The sequence below is a fragment of the Plectropomus leopardus genome, chromosome 22 (assembly GCF_026936395.1).
Source record: "Plectropomus leopardus strain MGB_pleo_1.0 chromosome 22, ASM2693639v1, whole genome shotgun sequence".
Taxonomy (NCBI): domain Eukaryota; kingdom Metazoa; phylum Chordata; class Actinopteri; order Perciformes; family Serranidae; genus Plectropomus; species Plectropomus leopardus.
This window is the reverse complement of record NC_142197.1, coordinates 8,891,409-8,912,191: the sequence shown is the minus strand read 5'-3', so window position 1 is coordinate 8,912,191 and position 20,783 is coordinate 8,891,409. Positions and strand designations below refer to the sequence as shown.

General features: G+C 37.5%; 1 long non-coding RNA gene across 1 annotated transcript; it reads left to right on the top strand.

The window, feature by feature from the left end:
- The first annotated feature begins 316 nt into the window (after nucleotides 1–316).
- LOC121961180 (uncharacterized) lies at nucleotides 317–20,492 on the top strand. The gene is made up of 4 exons (XR_006107031.2): nucleotides 317–765; nucleotides 2,061–2,118; nucleotides 7,192–7,264; nucleotides 16,284–20,492. It is a non-coding gene; the product is annotated as an uncharacterized LOC121961180 (long non-coding RNA).
- The last annotated feature ends 291 nt before the right edge of the window (nucleotides 20,493–20,783 follow it).

The window sequence follows — 20,783 nt, the reverse complement described above, 5'->3', positions numbered from 1 at the left end:
AGTCATCAGTATTTCTCAAAATATATACTTACAAATCTGTCAAATAGCTGAACAGAATCTGTGTGCACTATATATTTAATATAGGTTATAATAATAATAATAATAATAATAATAATAATAATAATAATAATAGTTTTTATTTGTAATGCACTACATTTAAAACGAATGGTTGGGTTAAAATGTAGCTGTCTTGATACTTAAAGCCGAAAATGAAAGACTGCTCCACTGTGTAGAATCATACTAATAAGTGATTTTCCTGATAAATACTTTGATAAATGTATGTTATTGTAATACTCTGGCTGCCACATGGGGGCGCTGCTGCACGCGAGAAACATGACGCAATTGGACGTAATAAACGCACGTTCTGGAGGAGTCCTGATGACGCGTACCAGCCAAAACCCAAGTCAGGTTACCGGAGAAACAAGCCTGAAAACGGTTTAATTTACTGGAAAATACTGGACACCAGGGGAGAAAACAACAACAGCAGCAACAACACTACTGAGCGGGACATATTTTGAAGACAACTCGGCGGAACAAAACAGCGACACAGCGTGAGACAATCGCCGTTACTCTGAAGTTGTCATTGATGCTAGCTAAGCTAACCGGCTACGTTGACAGCGGCTGAAGACGCCTTCAGCACATTTTCAGAGCATTTTTGGGCTCAAAATACTTCTTTAAACTGTGGCCAAAAGGATGAAGTGTCATAACAAAATGTTATGTGTCTTCAAATTAAATGATGTGGTGGAGCCTCTACACCGGTTTAAGGTAAAACAGCACTTCAACCACACCACTTTTTTGGTTTGTTTATTGTTTTGCTTGTACAGTTAGAAGGATTTGGATGTAAAATAGAGAGGTTTATTGTGAATTATCAAAGAAAGTCAATAACAGTTTTACTGCGTGATGTTTTGGTGCTCTTTCGGTGCGCTGGTTCTGGAAAAATTAAATGTTAAAACGGATTTTTTGGTTTCAGCAGCACCAATCACGTAACTGTCAGCTGACTAAATAATAATGTCGCCCTACAGCAGGGACGCTCAGTCCCGTACGAGGATTTTAAGGGTGTTTTTCGGATTTTAGGACTTTTCTAGGATCATTGGACGCCTCCACGATTTTTCCGAGGACATTTCGAGGATTTCATCACGTTTCTAGAATTTTAGGATGTTTGTAGGATTTCAGGACATTTATAAGATTTAAGGAAGGTTTTGTTGGCTATTAGGGCATTTATAGTAACCTAGGACATTTCTATGATTTCAGGGCATTTTGTTGGATTTTAGGACATTTCTAGAATTCTCGGATTTATATTATGATTATGATGTTAGGATGTTTACAGGATTTTAGGATGTCTCAAGGATTTCAGGACATTTCTTGGAGTTTAGGACATTTCTAGGATTTATTATGATTAAAGGATTTTAGGTTTTTTCAGGGATTTTAGGACATTTCTTGGATTTAAAGACATTTCTAGAATTTTAGGATGTTTATAGGTTTTCAGGACAATTCTCGGATTTTAGAATGTTTCAAGGATTTTAGGACATTTACTTGGATTTAAAGACATTTCTAGGATTTTAGGATTTTTATAGGATTAGAGGACATTTCAAGGATTTGAAGGCATTTCTAGAATTTTAGGACATTTGTAGGATGTTTATAGGTTTTCAGGACAATTCTTGGATTTTAGGAAGTTTATAGGATTTTAGGACATTTCTAGGATTTTAAGACATTTCAAGAAATTTAGGACATTTCTAGGAATTATGATGATTAAAGGATTTTAGGACATTACAAGGATTTTAGAACATTTCTATAAAAAAATAACCACAGGTTTAGATGGAAAATAGAGAGTTTTGTTGTAGTTTATCAGCTAAAGTCACCATCAGTGTATGGTGTTTGTATGCAACAGTGTTACTGTATAGTGAGTCAGTGAATGATCAGTGATCATAAACCAAGTATTGTGATTTTAATGTTGCCAGTTCTAGCAGCCTGCGGGAATATATAACTTGCCTTGTGGGGTCAGACACAAGACTTTTATATATTCTACATACTGACATCTCTCTTCTGATTTACACACACAGGCTGGAGGACACTCTGAGCTGCAGTTCATGATGTCATGAGGTGTTCACATTTACTGAGGTAATGTAGCTGATGTGTGTTTTTAACACCACCCTGTCACCACATCCATCAGCTGAGTAAACTTGTATCACTGGGTGACGGCTGGGATCCAATTCTGAGATGAGTTATGTGTTGTAGCAGTGATTGATAAATCTCAAGTGTGATTCGTCATTGCGTAATTAAATAGATTTCTGTGTGATGACAGATGTGTGTGGAGGGCTAAAATGAAGGTGAGCGTCAGTAGATCGCACATTAGACTGGAGGAGGAAATGGTAGCAGTGTTAACCTCACTATAGTATCAGGGCTTGTTGTGGGAGTTTTTATGAGGATTTAGTTACTTCACCCACAGAAGATTATAGACCTGTTAAATACAGTGTTACCAGAAAATCCCAATGATTTATTACGACAGAAATTTCCTGGAAAGAACTACATTAATTTGATACTAATTACAGGGAAAATAGTACTGGGGTTTAAATACTCCATTTAAAGCCCAGTACATATGTTAATATGTTTTATACAAACTTCACAGTTTGCATTCAAGTGTCTCAATTGCCACATTTTTGATTTTATCAAGTGGTTCAAAGTTTTGGTATCTTATTCTTCTGTGATATTGCTTAAATATAACAGTTACATCTTGTTACAAACTAAATGCAGGTCTTAGTCAAATTGAATAAAGTTTGTACAGTGCTGTTTTACATGAAGTAGAATGGATTTACTGTATGTTTGAATGACACCTTGCTGAGGGCACCAAAATGGCTAGAGCCGGCCCTGCATAAGACAGTTGACGGGACATCAGAGTGGTCACAAATGCCTCTAGAAATCAGTCAAACCATCTCTTGCATGAAAAATGGAAAATAATCCTCAGTTTGCCTAAAATAACACCAACGGACCTTGTAACAAGACCTTTTTCAGTGTAAAATATGGCTGTCATGAGCTCACCATCCTTGTTTCATCTGGAGCCGCAGCTCTGGATGCTTTTGGTAAATCTGTCCTTTATTTAGATTTAAAATAACGACGAGCTCCAGCACACAACAAGAGGCCTTGTTATCTGGCCAGAACAGGACGACATCACCTACTTATCCTCTGACAGTAAACTTGAAACCATTTGTCTCGGGGTCTTTAGACATTCTGGGCACTGGAGAGCATCATGGCTGCCAGTCAGATTCGGGAACTGGTCCAATCACGGTGCAAGACTTGGAGCAGCCGTATGACATGCTAATGCAATGTTGCCAGCTGTCAGTTAGACTTCAGTGCTTTCTATTTATAGACTGCCATTTAGAGGGTGATGTAAAGGCGCCCCGGTTTCCTGCTGCAGAAGCCTATATATCGGGTGGTATACGTTCAGTGGCGTCTGTGCTGGATGTTTCCATGATCTGAAAGAGGAGCGAAAACATTGTGCCAGATTTAGGTGGTGTCTTTTATAGGTGGATGAATGCTGCATGAGGGTTTAATCATGTTCAAGCTACAATTACTCACATTTGCATAAGAAGAAAGCCTAGATGTCTGGTTTTAAGCATGCAGTTAGCCACAGGCCTGTGTGAGAAAAATCTTGATCTCCTTTTTATCACAGTTACACCTGTGCAGACTGCTTTAGAAGAGCCATATAACTGAAAATGGAAAACAAATGATTTCCATGACTTGTTTCCGTGTCTTTGTTTGCACCTCCGTCACCACGTGCATTTACACACCCTGCAGTCTCCACGGGAATGGTGTGAACTTTTTAAAGTCTGGTTGAGGTGTGCGCTAACTTCATTAATTCAGCTCTCTCTTGCTTAATTAATCTTTGTCTGCTGCTGAAGTAATTACAGCGATCTGGCTGTCTGTGTGTCTACACACCACTGACACCACCTTCCCCTCTCGGTGCAGCTGGGCCAGGGTTTCCCTCCCGCAGCCTCTGACGTCTGTCATACTGTAAGCACTAATTCACTTTGGCATGACCCCGAGTAAAAGGAGGTGAGGCTTTGTCCTTTGAACTCCTGAAAATGTCTTCCCGTGTTAAATGAATATTAAATAATAATCAGCCGCTGCTCTCGTGAGTGGCAGTACAATGTTTACAATCTCCAAAAAGAGCTTCTCTCTGTCCTTCAGAAGGACGCTGCTGAGTTAATAATGCGTAATTGTTTTGATGATAAAAGCAAAAACAAACAAACAACAACAACAAAAAAAACAAAGTCATGTTAAGAGATTAAATCAGGAAATCGTTTTGGATTTTTAGATTGCACCCTGGATAGCTTTAAAAAGCCATTGAAAATGTAAAGTTCAGAGGCTCTGTAGCCTAATTAGCCTGATTTACCAGCAGTATCGGTTTAGGTGTGTAGGCTAATGCGAGGTTGATATTTAAACCTTTCTATTTTCCCAGTGAGAGGTCTGCAGTCGCACGTGGACTCCCAGGAGATTTTAAAAGGTTCTGTTTCAAAAGAACTCAGCTCCCCTCCGGCTTTCCGTCTGCTGTCTAAGACTTTCATTTTGTTTTCATTTTCTCCGCTCTCCCTCTCTCCTCTCATTAATTTTTCACTGCATGCTATTTCTCAAGCTCGTGGCTCTGCGACGTGCAATTGTGCATGCAGATTTTCGGGTTGCCAGCCAAACACACTGACACACGCACACACACACGCATATTTTGAAAAAAAGTGAGGGACGGTGGGCTTAAATACAGTCACACATGTACGCTGTCAGGGAGAGAGGTGTGACTTGTCAGTTTGTGCTGGGTTGGTAGGAGTAATGTGTGACTTTGTTTGAGCAGTAGTGATTAAATCAATGTTTGTGGTGTAATACGGCTACAAATAACAATTATTCTAGACATTGGTTAATGTGTTGGTTCCTTTTTCAATTAATTATTACACTGGTTTAACTCTCTATTTTCCTATAGTCAAAAAATGTCCCATGACAATAGCCAAACACACAATTTGTTTGTCTGTCTTTAAGCAATTTCCAACTTCCCCACCCTGTCTGTGGCACTGCTTCCTACTGAACACATACGTCTTTAAAATGTATATATAGTTTCACTAACTGGCAAATTAATTAGCTACTTCTAACAGCTATAAAAGTCAGACTGATCTTCTAACAGTTGAACTAATTATTATTTTCATAATTGATTAAGCTTGAAAAAAGTCCTCGTGACCGAAACGTCAACACTTTTAAAAATAAATTAAAGCAGAGGTATTAACTTTTTTGCAGGAATTCCCTTTTTGCCTTTTTTTAATTTCCTTCTTTCCTTAAGTATAGTAGATGAGTGTGTCAGGTATTCTCTTCATTGATTGTTTTGTGTATGAAATGTCAGAAAATATAGTGAAGGTGAGGTGAAGAGGGGGACAAAGAGAGAATGTAAACAGGTCCTGAATTATTTACATGATATTATCGTATTTGTATTAGTAACATGAAATCAATATTTAACTTTTTAAATATCATAGTTATTGTCACTTACAGTGTGTTTTGAATCCCCTAATTTCTGTATGTTCTTAAAAAACAAAAAGACTGAATATCTAAATTCCAATATTAAAAACAGAATATCTACCTGGCAAAGGAATAGCTGAATATTCAGGGCCAGCTCTACTTTTCTATTGATTGATTAATCTATTAATTGACTAATAGTAGCTACTAATAATTTTTTGTCTTAAATTCCTTAAAATTGGTTATTAAAGAATTGTGACCAAGGATATTAATTTAAACAGTTGGAAATTTGTTGGCAATACGGTACATAACATAAATTACTACAGACGGATTTTTGGCATTTCTCTGTTGCATTTTTTTTTTAAACATCTCGGCTTTGCAGATATATTTTCACTAAACTAATATCTGTGAGTGTATCTGCCTGTTGGGCTTTACAGCCAATCTTCTTTGTGCTAATTTGCATAAAGAATTATTCTTAATGATACATCTTTATTATTCCCATGCACACTGAGAAAGACCTTATCTACCGTGTGTGTGTGTGTGTGTGTGTGTGTGTGTGTGTGTGTGTGTGTGTGTGTGTGTGTGAGAGAGAGTGATCTCTACCTGGTACCAGGCCTGGCGGTGACGCCTGCCAACAATAGCAGCTACACTGGTTACAGTTCTCTCTCTGTTGCCAGCACTCACACACAACTCATCACACACACACACGTTAGTGTTGTCCGTCTGCTCTCTGACACCCCTGGAGTATTGGGTTGCCACATTATCATTCCCCTGTGTCTTTTGACCCTGTTTTGTTGTTACATCCTCACTCCGTGTGTGTGTGTGTGTGTGTGTGTGTGTGTGTGTGTGTGTGTGTGTGTGTATTCTCCTGACCTTGGCCAAACACTGGTTCCTGTTCCTGTCAGCTGTTGGCTCAGCTGCGCACCACCTTTATTGCTTTCCCTCGTGGAGCCACAGGGCTGAGGGCCAGAAGTCGTTCCACGTTGGGCCGCTTCCCATTTCTCCATAGCTGCTTCACCTTCCCTCACCCGTCTGCCCAGATGGTTTGGGGTCGATTTGGGAAACGGTGGCTACGTCACACAGAGCAGGGATGGAGAAATGTCAGAAAACGTAGACTCTAGTTGCTGCTGTGTAAACTAGTCAGGGTGCGAGATATAGGATTTAAGTGGAAATTGAAATGGAATAGGGCCCAGAGAGAGCAGATGCTGTGGGCACCTGTGTCTCGCCTTGTCCAGTAGCTCACTCAGTCAGACCAGTGGCACCCTCACTGACAAACCACAGGAAGAAAGGGAGGGAAGGAGGAGGGGGAGATGGCCTACCCCTTCACCAGCTGGAAGGCATCAATGAGTGCAAAAGACCAAATGTGTGCTGTGAAAAAAAATGGCCCACTGACCCCTTGAATTATTTTTATTCAAACAATTTAAAGTCTGCCATCGTGCAGAACTTTATGTAAATTAGAATTTCATTTGATCCTTTTTATAAATTTTATTGAGACTGTGATTATCTAAAAGAGAGGGAGAGGGTGAATTAATGTCAGCTTTTTTAAATTTAAATATTAACGGTAATATGAAACGATTTGCTGGATTTTATTGAAGGCCTGAGAACACAGATGTGATTATTTGTCCAGTCCTACTTTCATTCTGCACACTTTGTGTCTTTGGCTGTGTGCAAATCTGATTGTGTTTATGTCCTCTCTCCCTGCAGGAAAAACTGCCTTGCTGAGACAAAATGTACAGTGGGATGGAGACCAGTTGTTGAGGGAGGCGTCATTATACTAGTAAGTGTTAGCAAAGTAAGTAAATGCGTAACATATGGATGCATGCACATACATGGTCACAGCTTTTGCAAATTTGCACTCGTTTCACAGTATTTCTATTTTATATTCCTGTTTAGCTTTGTGTTTTTTCTCCTATTAGAGCCTGTAGTATACTGAGTGTTGGATGAGGTGTTATGAAAGCAGCAGTAAGTAGACATTTATTCAGAGGGAAAAGGTCCATTGTCTTGCTCAAGGGCACTTCAAACCTGTTGATGATGTGTTTGCATATACCGGCTGTTTGCAGGAAAACGCTTCTGCTTACAAAACAGTTTCTCAAAACCACTTGGCCACCCTGCAATTACACATTATACAACATCATTTTGAGGCAGACAATCAAAGTGTCTTGCTTGACAACTCATTTGTCCCCTTTGTATCGCTGCTGCCTCTTCAATCACTCAGTCTCTGTCACTCATCCAAGCATTTAAGCACAGATGTGTTCAAGAATTGTGAGGCTGGAGTCATTTAAACCTTAACAGCAGCAGTTTTTAGGATGAAGCAAGGTGCTGCTCCCAACAGATAAACCTGAAATACATGCACGCAGACACAAACTACTTTAGACAGAGCATTATGCTTTAATCTGGTTTTGTACCCGTGAACAAGATTCGTGACGAGAGGGAAAGTGCAGGCCACCTAAAGTTCAGCTGCAGTTTTAAAAGCCTCTTAAGGCTGAGTGGAATGACGGTGAGTTTTATCTTACCAGCATTAAGGCTAAAATATGCATATTGTGTCCTGATCAGATTATAAGGTCCCAAGATGCTACCCCTAATGTTTTACAGCATGTGTCTTCAATATCAAATGTGAGCCCTTAAACATCTCCATCATATAGTTATTTACATAAAGAGCTTTGGAGGGATGGATAAAAACTCTGAACATTTAAGAGCATGTGAACTTTAAGTCTCCAAAGGCGACAGCTATGATCAGAAGGATGTTAAAGTTAGAGGTCACATTGAGTCATTTGAAAAACAAAACAATATAGTCAGTGTCATTTCACAATGTTATTTATGCATTAAAAAAAATAAGAGAGACAATTGTTTAAACAAATAATTTGAGGAATACAAGGAACTTGTGGTTTTGGTTTAAAAGCTCAATGAGTTAAACAGGGTGTGATTGGTCCTAGAGGGTTCAAGAAACTAAGAAGATGTCGTTTTCTATGTGAAGGATCTCTTTGGTTGACAAGGATTCGGCTTGTAAAATAGTATGGACTTTCCCTTTTGGAATAAACCCTCATGTGGTGCGTTTACTATCATGGGATATTTAAATCCTATTATTTAGAAAGCTAGAATTGATTTAGCCAAGCTTTTGTTCCTGGGGGCTACTGCACAAAACTAGAATTTAGAAATCCAGGATAAGGGAAAAACACGAGGCTTGACCTAGTCTCATCAGTGACTCCTGGCTTAATCCGTTGCACGTTTGCTAAGCCAGGACGAGAAGGTGCGACTATGTCAAGCCAGGTGTAAGTATTCTGGATAAATGCACGTTCACGGCTGTCATGAGTAGACCACATGTGTCGATCACAGATTGTCGTGATGCAGACATGGAGAAAACATGTGCAGCAGTTGAGCAGCAGCTTCTCATGGAAATGTATGTGCAGGTATATAATGTGCAAAAAAGGGAAATATGGACGTTATAATCAAACAGAAAAAACTTCACAGAAGACAGTGGGCTGAGTTAATGTGAAAGTAATGAGAGAAATACATAAATTTGTTGATGGTATAGTGCAGCGGACAATGATATTGTTTTAAATCTCCCTCAGTGTACAATGAAAGTGATAACAGTCAGCCTGCTTTAATGAATTACAGAGTATTTTAATGCAGGCTAATAAAAGTGAATAAAAATAAAGACCATGGAAAAAAAGACCATGGAATAATTATAAAACATATTTATTTCTGATCAGAGAGACAGCTGACTGAACAAATGAGGCACCGGGATTAAACAAATTGGCCTGGTCGGGAGTCAAGTCTATTCAGCCTCGACACCTGGAAAATCCTGGCTTAATCTGCTATCTAGGTTTTGTGCAGTAGCCTTCTGGTGCCATAAGAGACTCTTATTGGAGTGACTCCACTGACTGAAGGCACACTGGCAGCTTTTATGACGATGTCTTATGGAGAAAAGAAACACACTCTGGTGTGAGCTCAAGTAAACTTTCAGCTTGGATGTTGAAGGTGAAATTCTGAATTCATTAAAGCACATTTTCAATGGAGCTTGTTTTGTCTCTTGGTGGTGCAGATCAGACTCTTGTTTGTTTGGTTTACAGCTTTGAGGGAGCTGCCGTTTGAGGTTGTTTTGTTGTGGGGCAGATTTCTGCTCTCGTCGTTAATTTTATCTCAAGTTGTGTGCCTAAAGAGTCTCTCTGCTCCTCACAACACTGCGCAGTCTTGTTTTTATGGTATCGAGTGTTAGTGCTGCTTCTGTCTTGGCTATATTTATTGAGTGACCTTTCTCTTTTTTCTTTTGTTAAATATGAGCCAACATCAGTGAGTGGAAGCTATTTTTGTGTATAATCATTCACATTGAGGGCTGAAAGTGCTGATACGATTCTTGCGTTTCAGAACGAACACCAAAACTTTACTTATTTCGATGCCCTATTTTGGAGCATATAAACTTTTTTTTTTCTCATACAGAACCCACTTAAATATAATAAAGTGAGTTCCTGAGTTACAAATTTCGTGTCCAAACTTGAGCTCCAATTTACAGAGCCAGTAAAGGTGAAATGGGTGTGGGGAGGAGGGGGATAGATTGGTAAACAACCTTTAAGTTTGACCAAGCAACAAACTGAGTCATTTTTAACACGGCTTTATAAGGAAGCCATTATTGTGCTTACTTGTGCCAGCTCTCTTGCACCATTTAGCATTAAACATTGGTTGTCCCAAACAATTAGTGCTGCCGCTGCCGAGCTGAAATGAAGGCAGACAGAGCTGGAGCCGCGTGACTGGAGCGGGCTGATGAGCTGTGTGGGCTCACAGTCTGTTTAGCCTCAGGAAGCTTCTGTGTCTGCGCATTCGTGCAGTTTATCTGCTCGAAAACATTTGTTTACTCATTTGTGGTGCTGCTAAAAGCAGCAACACGCACAACAGCAACTAGACTTCATGCTGGTTTTTGACTTCGAGGATATAGATGGGATGAAAGTCGGTGACGGTTTTTCAGTCTCGTTATGAGATGTAACCGCTCATGATGGCAGATGGCTTAATTTGGCTTAATGACTCCAGTCTGAGGAGCTCCTCTGCCCATTCAAGCAAACTTGCTCAAGAACAGAGCTCATTAAATAGAGCGCCTTAATGTGTCATTGTGTTTGAATATATAGTAAGCACCGCTGAAGACAGCTTACTGTGTGGCCTCTCTGACCTCTACTGTACTGGTTAGTGGTGCAATCAGTGGCTCCTCTAAACCTACAATCAGGAAAATCAGTAAATGCATCCAGTGTATTTTAGCAGAGAGTGAGGGCATTTCTAGTGATTTATCCCATGTCTTTATTTGAATCAGTCTTAAAAGAACAGTTGAACATTTTTGGAATATAAGCATATTTATTTTTAAGATGAGGTGATCAACACCGCTGTCTTTTAATGAACACATTTTACTTTTTTAAAAAAATCTGCTTGGGCACGCTTAAGTCCCATAAGTCATGCCTTATGGGCCAATAGATCAGGGTATTTTATACCCAGAAAAATAGCTTTTGTCAAAACTGTTCTCATAAGGACCCTTATTTGTGATAATTCATCAAGCACCAGTGATGACAAGTAAACATGATGGGAAATGGTATCCTGATACAACATCTAACTGGGAAACTTGTTACTGAACTACAGCACTCAACTATTTATGATTTTGTTTTGGCTTTACTGAAGTCCTGTTCCGCCCCCTTAGTGGTCTAAACGCACATTATGCTTTCAGCATGTTTACCAACCTGGATGATTTGTAATGCTCTATAACAAGGGGGTGACAGAGGCAGTTTATATTTCAGTCATCAATTTGACATCTCATTCATTGTCCTCTTAGGAGAGACAGTATTTGTTTATATAACAGGTGCATTATATTTAAATGTTGCAAAGAAAAGGTGTATGCAACAGATGCTGAAGCTAATTTGCAGTCCCCATAGCTGTGTTTGTTTTTGGCTTTTTTAATTTGGAGTAAACCAACATCATGACAAAGTAAAATAATAAACTGTATGAGAAGTATGGAGCTCTTTTCTTTTGCAGCTCCACTTTGTGATTTCGGGTAAATAAATATGAGTGGTTTCTTTACATAAACATCTTTCTTCGTGCAGCTAGATTTTTCCTCGTCTTCCTCATCTCATGTTCTTCTTAATTCTTCATTGCGTAAAAGATGAGTTTGTGATCTCTGCTGTGCTGAGTCTTGTGTACTGCAAAAGGTGACATAAGCAGCTTTGTGTGACTGCTTGGCTTTGCCGCTGTCATCTTGGGTTCACCGTTGGGAGACGGCTCTCTATGAGCCCGCAGTGTCGTCTCAGCTTTAGGTGTTCTGGGAGCAGACGTCAAACTCGGCTCAGATATGCCGGCCAGGACGTTAGCAAGAGCCCGTCAGCTCTTATCGCAGTCATGCCAGTTGTAGTTTTTGTGTTCTCCAGGGTAGATCACCGTACAGCTCTCCCACACGCTTTAACATCACCCGCCTTACAAGAGAGACGCTTCTGCATTCAGCGGCACATGTAGCAAATTGCCGTTATGTAAAACGCTTCCTCTGAGCCTTTTGCTGTGCTGTCAAATCTCATTCTGCTGTGGCACTTAACCTACATGCTTATCCTCTGCCCATTTGGCACTCTAAGCAGGCCAAAGCTAACAAACACAGATTTAAATTCTGTTTGATGCTGGCTTTCTGTACAAATGTGCAAATTAAGTGAATAAAAACTCGACGCAAATGTGACGTTATTTTCTATCTCGACCAACAGCCTCCGCTTCAACTCTATTTTTACCAAATCTGCGTTAGTTTAAATGGAGTTGTTGTCGTGGCTCTATTTATTATACTTTTTTTTTAAGTTTTAGGTCTGATTGTACACTCAGTGGCCACTTTTTTTTTTAGATATATCTGTGCAATTGATTGGAATTTAATACGATTATTCCATCATGGTTTTTCAACACAGTTTGTAATGTTAAATTTAAAAAATGTATGCCTCTCCCCTAAGCCATAAAAAAAACATACGTTCCTTCCCCAGTGCTCAAAAAAATATTTGACCTGCCATCCCCTTTTTCCCTTCCCCTCTCATAAATAGCAAACAGTCCCTTAGTTATATTTAAATATTCTGTTCTAATCCTGTTTTGTTGTCATTATTCTTGAAAATAATATATATTTTAAAAAGCTGTTATATAGTGATGAAAAAGAACCGGTAAGGAGTATCAGTGGTTGTTTTAGAGAATGCATCTCTGCATCTATGTTCCCAGCAGAACATTGCATTGTAACGAGATAAATGGCATCATCCACTTTACCAGCTGCTAGTTTCAGTTTTTTTGGCTGATCGGTGCAGCTTTTTTGCAGCATGCGTTTAAACATCAGTATCACATTCAGTCATGTTCAATTAATTCTGGGAAGACAAAATCGTGATCAAGATTAATATTTCGTTCATTTTGTAGCCCTGGAAGGAAACATGTTTTTCAGACTGATCCAGCCGCTCCTTCACTACCCGTAAAAACAGACAGCAACACTTTGAGGCTGTTTTTGTGAATGTTACTTTTGGAGGACAGTGCAGGTTTGTTTTGTCCAAGTTGCTTCTTTGTACCTTGCAGAGATAAACTCTGCCAGAGTCTTCTGTGAATGTGTGTTCTCCGGTGTATAAGAGAGAGAGTTTTATTATTTGGCTCACTCTCCTCACTGTGTCCAGCTTTATCAGTTTGCACATCCTGAGCTAAGCCCAGTAGGGTGTGTATCTGTGTGTGTGTGTTTGTGTCCACACCTTTTGTTAAAGTCTTTTGCAGAGGTAGTTTGTTCCTCTATCACCCACTTTTCAGCAAGTCAGTTCCATTTTGGATGATTTCAGTTCGTTATGATGATGTGAGCGCTGTGCTAGGTGCAAAGAAATGTTTTGTGTTCTGCCAGCTATTTACCAAATTCTGCAAATTGACTTTATGTAAAATAGTTTCTCAGCGCAGATCCTTCCTCCGTTTCTTGTCGTTTGTGTATTCAGTGTGGATTTGAGTGTGTACGCAGGATAAACAGTGAGAACCAGAATCTCATTGTGATCACAAGCCTGCACTTTTGCCCCCAAATGGGTTCATTAGTTCTCTGTTTGAAGCTGTCCCTGTTGAACGAACGCCAGGTAATATTGTGATTGTTACATGAGCAGTTTTTACATAGTCGTCTCATTTAGCCGGTAGCCGTGGGCAGCACACACCATCTGGAACTTTGGCCCTCTCCCACAGTCTGATAACGAAACAAAGCATGTACTCTTCCTGTCTTACACTTCACTACAGACAGAAATTTAAGACATTAATGTCTTTGATTTCTTTTTGCCAATTATTATTTTTGTTTTAACAGAGCAAAATATCTGCAGTGTTCTTCATGTGTTTCTTTCGTCCGTCATTGTTCTGTCCCCATCTCATCGTCCCGCTTTGTGCTAATTTAAGTCCTTTGCCTCAACCTCTGCCAGCAGTAGAAATAAAATCAAGCTGTTGGAGCTTTAGGAAGCCTAAATACAGCAGCCACTGCACCACTCGCCACTCCTGGTCTAGTCTTCCAGAAATAATGCCTTGAATTACCTCCTGCTCTCATACTGCTGTGGTCTACTCTTTACAAACAATAAAATGTTTTGTCAGTTTTCAACAGAATGCACCAAATTGCAGATTGGTGGTAAATCACCAGCAAACCAATGCACCGCAGCCGCCATCTTTTCCCCTCCAATCGCAGAAAACGGCCCAGCGGTCGTTTCTATTGGCTGCAGATTGTGACCGTAGATTGTGAGCCCTTTCATTCAGCGGTTTATAGCTCATGACGAATGCTTGTTCAGCCTTTCAGAGGCTCACTGTAAATGTCAGTCCTCTGGAGTTTAATAAACACTCAGCCAGGGGTGCTCATCCTTTCTTCCACACATATTTGATTTTTTATTTATTTATTCATTTTTTTTTATAAGACTTGGTATGAGATGGGGATAGTGTGTAAAAGAACTACCAGTAGTGCAAATCTGGCAGTAAATCCAGGATTATAGTGGAGCGTAAACTCTTTATACAGTTTATATGTGGCACGTCCTATAGTTTAGTTACACTGTATTTCTGAGCCAGCATAAATCCTGAGCATTTATGCAAATCAAGTATTGAATATACATATTAAATTCATATCCCTCCAAATCCCATATGTATGTTCAGCTTTTACAGGGTGTCTGCAGGTCCTTAATAGTCTTAAAAATCCTTAATTCAGTTATTTATACAAGCAGCAGGCCTTGAATGGGGTTAAATATCTTGAAATTTAAATTCGTGAGGTCTTAATAGCCAATGTATATCTCTTTTTGTCAATGTCCTAAAAAATGTCATGGTGTAGTATGCCACCAAATTGTCACTAAAAATGTCGTAGTATTGTATGCCATAAAACTGTCAAAGTATAGTGTGCCTTTTCCCAAAAAGTACAGTATTGTACAAGAAAATGTCATAGTATCATGTCATAAAAAATGATAGCTCTGTCTTAAAGAAAGTTAAGTATAGTCTGCCATAAAGATGTCATAAAAAATGTCATAGTAGAGGATGCAATATAAACGTCATACCAAACTTCATGTCATTAAAATAAAATAATGTCATATAAAAATAAAAATAATATGACAGAAATTTTTAAAAAATCATTGAAATGTCTAAAATTTCATGAAAAATATAGTAGTCATTTAAAATCTCATAGTATGCCATCAAAAACTAAAAAAACGATAGTGTAGTGTGCCACTAAATAAAAAAGTAAATAAAAGTCATAGTATTCCATAAAAGTTGTTATAAATCATGCTATAAAAGAAATAAATAATGATAAATGTTGAAACAAACAAACAAAATCCAGTGTGGTATATATCATCCCTGGTCTGTTTTAATAATTTTACCTTTAATAACATTCCTTTAATACACTTTTTGGCTACTGCGCCAAACTGAGCCACCATAACAAGCATCTGCCAGCTTAGGAATGACAACCTGTAGAGGGATCTTTCTCTCATTATACTTAGTGGCACCTTGAGATTTGGCTCAAATTACGATCTGTCATCAGTGGCAGTGTTATCTAGCTCTTCATTAGGTGTTGTGTATATTCTGATTTTATTTTGTGGATGCTGCAGTAGCACAAGTCCCTTCAGTATAAACATAGCTGTTGTGATGGTTCGCTGGCTGTCTGTCATGGTGGTGTCATTGTATGTTAGTGGTTTTTTAACATTACATCAACATTAACCACAGCCTGGCTTATCATTACCACATGTATCAATGTGTCAGCTGGGTGGTCTGGAGGGCAGTGGAAGTACTTGATTGACCTGGTGCAAACCCCTCTGTCAGAGTCGATGTACTCCTGAGCTGTCCGCATTGTGATGTCGAGCAGTAGTAAGTCACAAACTGGAGTTGCTCATCTGGTCATCACCATTAATCAGTTCTTATCAGTTCTTTGGCAGTCGTAATCACCTTTATTGATTTTGGGCAAAGCGACTAGAGGTTCCAACTGATCACCAGAAGACAGGGAGAAGCTCCTTGAATATCAATTGCATTTTCAGTTGTGGCTTGACTATCAGAGATACGGTGGCTGTGCCCAAAGGCTTCGTCAAACTTTAACAGCAAAAGTATGGATCGTGAATAAATTTATTACAATGGAGTGGCTGAAATGTGTACATTATGATGACACAATAAAAGAGGTTTTTAAAGAGGAGTTATTGTGCTTCAACAACCTTTCCTAAAAGGAGTAGAAGCAGGATGGAGTTCATTTTGATACCATCGCAATATCTTTCTCCAGGAGTTTTACAACAATTGACACTTGAGTTACTGCATCAGTAATGGCTTTCATAACTCTCGGGTGTGAATCTCCCCTTTAGGTTCAGTGTCAGGGAACTCCCCACATGGCAGACGGAAACCCCGAGGTGGCCAAAGTATTGGTTATCAAAAATATTGAGGAGCTGGAAAAGTATCAGTGACCAACATGAAGTGGGAGAAACCGTAAAGTTAAAAGTGACCATCATGAACTGGACCTTATATCAGGTAAAACACATCCACACTCACAACCATGATTTGCACTGAACGATTACACTCCTCTACATCTCTTCTCAGAGGATTAAGGAACAGGACCTGCTGAAACTAAAAACATTTGAATACACTGATTACAAAACACAGGATTTGGAATATGATATAGACCCTGACAATAATTTCTTCTCTTCCATTGACAGCAACTGCTACTGCTACACTGACGAACAGTCGGAGCATAAAATCAGATGGCAAATTCTCAATTATCCACTTCAATAGCAGAAGCATGTATGCAAATTTCAATCTCATCAGGGAATATCTACATCAGTTTTCACAACCGTTCAGTATCATTGCAATTTCTGAAACTTGGATAAATAACGATAAAGGCACGAACTTTGAGCTGGAGGGCTATGAATTCAGTTTCATAAATAGACAAAACAAAGGTGGAGGGGGGGTGCCCATATATGTGGAGAGGGCCTTGTAATTCAATGTACTGAAAAGTATGACAACAGTAATTGACAACATACCCGAATGCATAACAGTGTAAATTCACAGAGAAAAGCATAAAAATGTAATTATTAGTTGTATATATACAGCTCCGGACTCTAGTATTGAGGTCTTTAACTACTCGATGGAGGAAATGTTTTCTAAAATGAGTCACAAACCAATCTTCATTTGTGGTGACTTTAACATTGACCTGCTAAATCCAAATAAACACAAAATGACAGACACATTTATCAACACAATGTACAGTGTGACCTTATTCCTGAAAATCACTGGACCCAGCAGAATCACCTCACACGGTGCCACCCTCGTAGACAATATATTCACTAATGACCTTTTTTAACAATACAGTAAGTGCACTACTGATAAATGATGTCAGTGATCATTTACCAGTTTTGACAGTTTATGATACAAACTTTGAGTAAAATAAGCCGATAAACCCAAAACTTTTCAGACGATGTAGATCAGAGGAATCAATGAACGCTTTAAAGAATGACGTAGTGGCACAAAACTGGGATGACATATACCGATTAAAAGACATAAATAGTGCATATGAAGAATTCCTGAGAATATTTACATCAATATATAATGAAAATTGCCCAATTATTCAGTACAGTAAAAAAATCAAATATATGAATGTCCATGGATCACAAAGGGTTTACTAAATGCCTGTAAAAAGAAAAATAAAGCAGAAAACTAAAGAGGCAGAGAATAGATATAAAAAAATATAAAAATAAATTAACTAATATTACAAGGGCTAGTAAGAAAGAATATTAAAAGAAATTATTAGACAACAGAAACAATATCAAAGGAATATTGAGCACACTGAATAGTATTAAAGAAAATGGGTCTAGACAAATAAATTATCCTAGATACTTTCTTAATAACGATAAAGAAGAATATAATATGGATGTTGTGGTTAAAAGCTTCAATCATTACTTTGTAAATGTAGGACCAGTCTTAGCAGGACAAATCCCTGATCCAGGAACACCTGATGAAAATCTGGATAATTTAATAGATAAAAATCCTTATTCAATGTTCTTCACAGCAGTGGATGAAAAAGAAATTGTTGATATTGTTGTGAAATGTGAGAAAAAAAAATCTACCGACTGATGACATTGACATGACGATACTGAAAAAAAGTTTTTGAGGAAATATCAGAACCATTTACATATATATGTCATTTATCATTCCAAACCGGTACATTTCCAAACAGAATGAAAACAGCAAATGTCATACCTCTGTACAAATCAGGGAACAAACACCACTTCACAAACTACAGACCTGTCTCATTACTTCCACAATTCTCCAAAATCCTCGAAAAACTTCTCAGTAACTGACTGGACAATTTCAGTGACTCAGAATATTGATCAATTTTAAAAAAAAAACGTTTGATTCAGTAAATCATGACATATTAATTAAAAAACTGGAACAGTATGACATCAGGGGCATAGCTTTAAACTGGGTTGAAAGCCACTTAAGCAACAGGAGACAGTTTGTGAAGCTGGGAGACAGTTCCTCTTCATGTTTGGACATAACTTGTGGTGTCCCCCAGGGGTCAATGTTGGGACCCAATTTTTTTATACTGTAAATTAATGACACATGCAAAGTATTTTAAGTCATGAAACTTGTCTTGTTTGCTGATAACACAAATATTCTTTGTTCTGGTGATAATTTAATCATTGGAGGAGATCACAATGGAAATAATCAAATTAAAAATATGGTTCAACAGTTACAAATTATCATTAAACTTGAGCAAATCTAAAGTAATATTATATGGAAACAACAAACACTCAAATGAATATTCGGATAGATTAGGTTATTAATGAAAGAGTTAAAAATTAAATTTCTTGGAACAACTATTGACGAAGAACTCATTTGGAAACCACATATAAAAAAAATACATTCCAAATTATCAAGATGTATTGCGATATTAAACAAAGCAAAACAGTTTCTAGATCATAATTCACTTTGCATTCTTTACCGTTCACTGGTTTCACCCTGTTTCACCCAATTACAAAAGTACTATACATTCATGATTCATCCTCCAAAAAAGAGCAATAAGGGTTATTCACAAGGCTGGTTACTGGGATCATACAAATACATTATTCTTACAGTCAGAAATACTCAAATTTGCAGATCTGGTGGACTTTCGGACTGCACAGATATTGTTCAAAGCAAAAAATAATCAGCTACCACAAAATATTCAAAAAATGTGATAATTTAAGGGGTTTATTTAATTTCGAAAACAGTATATTTCTGTTTTTTGGGGTGAAACTGTGGACCAGTTTGAATGAGGAGCTCAAGGGATGTCCAAACATGAATTATTTTAAAAAGATGTATAACAGTTTGATTTTCACGAGGTATAGGGATGAATGTGATTAACCATAACTGGGTGTTAACTGTGTATTTATTTAGTTTTTATCTTTTATCTTTTTATTTTCTTTTTGTTCTTTTTTTTGTTGTTGTGTGTTTTCCATCTTTTCTATTCTATTAGTAGTAAACTTGTATTTTATAAGACATATAGAATTGATAACTAATTGCATTGATAACTAATTGATTTGATAACTAATTTATATATTTAGATTAGTTTAAGTAATAATTAATATGAGAGTATATCTATAAGGAAGCTGGATAATTAATTAATTTATATTGACTTAGGAAGAAGGGGTGGGATTAAATACGTTTTTTACTTCAGCGCACACCTCGGACATGTGAAATCAAAAGTCCCAAATTCATCACTATTATTGTTTTTGTTGTTTCTTTGTTTGTTTCTTTGTTTGTTTTGGTTTTTAGTACTTTGATGATATTTATATTATTTATTTATATTTTATTTTCTAATTTTGTGGCGTTACATACTTGTTCTTGTTTGTAAATGCTATTTTGCTTTCCTTGTTTTGTTTTCTTTGGTTTGTTTACTTACTCTTTTACATGTTTACATATTCAAAATAAAGATTTCAATCAGTTCAAACAATCAAATTTAAATAAGATTTTTATAGCATACCATAATGACATTTTTAATGACATTTTCATGGCATAATATGACATTTTAATTGCATAGTACATTAGAACATTTTTATGTCATACTATACAATGACATTTTATTACATTTTTTTCGGCGTACAACACTATGACATTTTTATGACAAACCATACTTTGATATTTTTTATGGCATATTACGCTTTGGCATTTGCTATGACACGTTTATGACGTACTGTATTGTCGCCTCTATTCTCCTCTGTCCTCCGAGCAGGGTGGAGACACCGCACATTTTTGACGTTTTGGTTACATTTTTGATGACATACTTTACCATGCTGTTTTGGTCACATTTTTGAGGGCATACTATACATTATTGCAGCCCTTTTTTTGATATGTCATATTTTGACATTTTTGCCATACTATAGTATGCAATTTTTAGTTATTTTTTGACATGCTAAAATAGTATGTCTTTGATTGTTTTTGGTCATTTTCTCAACATGATATACTATAACTGGTCTGGACATGCTATTCTATGTTGTTTTCAGCCATTTTTTTTTACATGTCATATTTTTACATTTTTGCACTACTATAGTATTTGACCTTTGGTCATTTTTAAAAAAAAAAAAAAAAAAAACCTAAAATATGATGTTTTTGGTTGTTTTTAGTCATTTTTTGAACATGCTACAGTATAACGCATCTTGACATGCCATTCTATGCTATTTTCAATCTTTTTTTTATATGTCATATTTTGAGATTTTTCCCAAAACGAGTATGCAATATTTTTAGTCATCTTTTCAATATGCTAATGTATGATATTTTTGGTTGTTTGTGGTCATTTTCCAACATGCTACAATATGACACATCTCACTATG